Genomic DNA, 2,799 nt, shown 5'->3' with positions numbered 1-2,799 from the left:
TAAGGAGAGTGACAGATTTTAATAATTATTCAAGGAGTTTGCAAATGTGATATTGATTTAATACAACAGTTCAATAAACACGTACTGCCTGATTTTGCTCTATTTCATCAACGAAAATAGTTCCAAATAAAGTAACAGCTGAGCCGCTGCACATCTCTAAAAGCAAACACTGCGGTGTTTCATTCATGAATGAAAGTGCGTTTTTGAACGAATCTAGTGAGTCAGTGATTCATGATTACCCATTCTTAAAGACAGTCACATGCTTCATTCCTGAATGAATCAGCAGTTCGAACAAATCAATTGAATAAATGATTCAGTGATAAAATCAGTGACTTGCTGCCACCTGCTGGCAGATTTAATTTCAGTTATTTAAATCATTTAATATTTCTGTATTCAAAATTTTATATTGATATATATATATATATATATATATATAAACATTAATCTCCATATGAATTTATGAATTTGCTACCTCTGAGCCTCATTAAATGTCTGAAAATGTACCTACAAGCCACTTTTGTGTTCTTCTGTGCCACGCTTGTAGTACAAATAAATTTTTTATTAATACTAATTTCATATGATTGGCAAATTATTTGTCTTATTCTACTTATTATATTGTTTTAAATAGAAATTTTAAAAAGCTTATAAACATAAATTTTAGAATTTGACATAGATGAAAATTAAACCATTACAAAAGTAAAAAGAAAATACTCCTGTAAGTCACTTTAAGGAGTCAAATGTCACCTCGTATTAGGAAGGCAAATTTTTATAAAAAATTGATTATTGATCAGAAGGTGCTCCAAAATTTTTTAAATTAGGAGGACATGCGCTCCTAAAAAGAAAAGTAAGCATAGAGCCCTGTGTAATAGTATATTAGAGCCGTGCATGAGGTCTTAAAGAGGTAGCAGCCTAAATAAACCTGCTGTCTTTCATTATACAGTGAAGACTATCTAGTGTTGTTTTACAGTTGAATAGATTATAGTTAGACCTAACTGAAAACATGTAAGTACTGTTAATTTAATATGTATCTTGTTATTGTTTTTGTTTGTGCTATTGATTGTCATTAATTTATTTGTTCTTATTTTATTATTTACTATTTACTTGTCTTTTTTAGTTAAAATAAATTCAATTCTGAATGCACGTGATTCTTGGGTGGGGAGGAGGCGTGGTCCATGAGAAATAGTCCTGCCACCACAGCTGGAGAAAATCCTAGAGGAAACACTGCATGCTTTTAATAAAATTAGAAAAATGCATTTACAAAGGTAAAAAGAAAATGCCCCTGAAATCACTTTGAGTCAAATGTCACCTCGTATTAAGAAGACTAATTTTTGATCATAATTTTTTATTATTGATCAGAAAGTGCTCCTAAATTTTTTTAATTAGGAGGACAAGCGCTCCTAATTACAAGAAGAAAAACACTGCTCTTAAACTGGGTGTGTGACAGGTATGGCTGTGGAATGGGGTTTGGCCGACTTTTCAGTCAAAAGATTTTTTTTTTGCTTTAACCCCTGCGCGTTATGAGTGACAAGCACACAGTCAATAAAACACGCGAACACATGCTGAAATGAGTGCCGTGCCTGCCTGCGATGAGGAGCCTGTGAATCAAAAAGAGGAATATTAGTCGAATTTCAAATAAAAATTCGCATTCGAATGCAAAAATGGTGTATTTGAATTTTAGGTGTGCGTCAGGGAGCCTTATCAGCGGCGCACAAGATGCAGTGATGATGTAAGTGTCATCGTTGCATTTGAATGTTTTTGTTAGTCTATCCAGTTGAACCCACAAGATATGCCGCTGCTGCTTTTTACATTCAAAATATTAGAGAAATGTAGAAGCTCAATGCGGAGAAGATATTGTTTAGGTTAAAACCCAAACCAAGCCATTGACACAACGCATATTCTGCGAATTTTTGAGACCTACAACTATGACTGTTGCACTCGCGTTTCGCACAAGAGATGAATAGAAAGGCATGTAAAGTTAAAAGAAGTTCAACTTTTAGAAAACATGTCTCGAGAATTTGTGGGTTCATATTTTCACATAAATGACATTTTGGAAAACGCTTGCATTGCAACGCAGTTTGTGCAAGTCCAGAACAGAGACGAGTTGCTTGCAATAAGACAAAAAACGGCCGGTTGCCGATCGCATAAGTTCCAGAGGAAGCTCCTTCGGCCGTCCTACACACACGTGGCTGACCGCTCGCTCGCACCAACAGGAGGAGGAGGGTCATGTTACTCTCTACACTGCACTCAACCTGAGGGATTCCTACACTTTCAGTCTTTGAGGAGACATGAAAAACAGAACATACCGCAGGAACGGTATAACGGAAAATATTTGTGGTTTTGAAACTGCAAAATTTTCAAATCGCAGTATACCTTGAAACCGGTAATCGGCCCATGCCTAGTGATAACACTCGTTGCCTTCTCTAGTGCAGCTCAACCAGGTCTCGTCCCATTCGTCGATATTACAAATCCCGGAAAATATGCGTTGTAGTCCAAACAAGTCGTTTGTTGTAGTTTTTGAAAGTGATTTCTGTAAAAAAAAAATATCTCCTTTTGAATTGGACTTTGAGCTTTGTAACTTTGCAGATCTTTTTTTATGTTCAAACAGCAACATTACAGACTAACTAAAGTTGAAAAAGTATAATAGGACCCCTTGAACACTTCTGCATATAAAATGTAAGAAAGGAGATATTTGTTTACATTTTTTGTTATTTTGTTTGTTAAAACTAAAGTTGTTGTTTGTCTTAATAAATTGGGTAAATTAAAAATACAGAGCTTAAATTTAAAAGGGTCATATGATGC

At 34.8% G+C, this 2,799-nt stretch overlaps 1 protein-coding gene across 3 annotated transcripts in view; it reads left to right on the top strand.

The window, feature by feature from the left end:
• Window positions 1-2,799, top strand: part of tfdp1b (transcription factor Dp-1, b) — a 25,019-nt gene that overhangs the window by 8,792 nt on the left and 13,428 nt on the right. The gene's annotated exons all lie outside the window — the stretch shown is intronic.

This window comes from Sinocyclocheilus rhinocerous, unplaced genomic scaffold (assembly GCF_001515625.1).
Source record: "Sinocyclocheilus rhinocerous isolate Xijiao unplaced genomic scaffold, SAMN03320098_v1.1 scaffold920, whole genome shotgun sequence".
NCBI classification, from domain to species: domain Eukaryota; kingdom Metazoa; phylum Chordata; class Actinopteri; order Cypriniformes; family Cyprinidae; genus Sinocyclocheilus; species Sinocyclocheilus rhinocerous.
The sequence above is the reverse complement of the archived record's forward strand: the minus strand, read 5'-3'. Positions and strand labels throughout refer to the sequence as shown.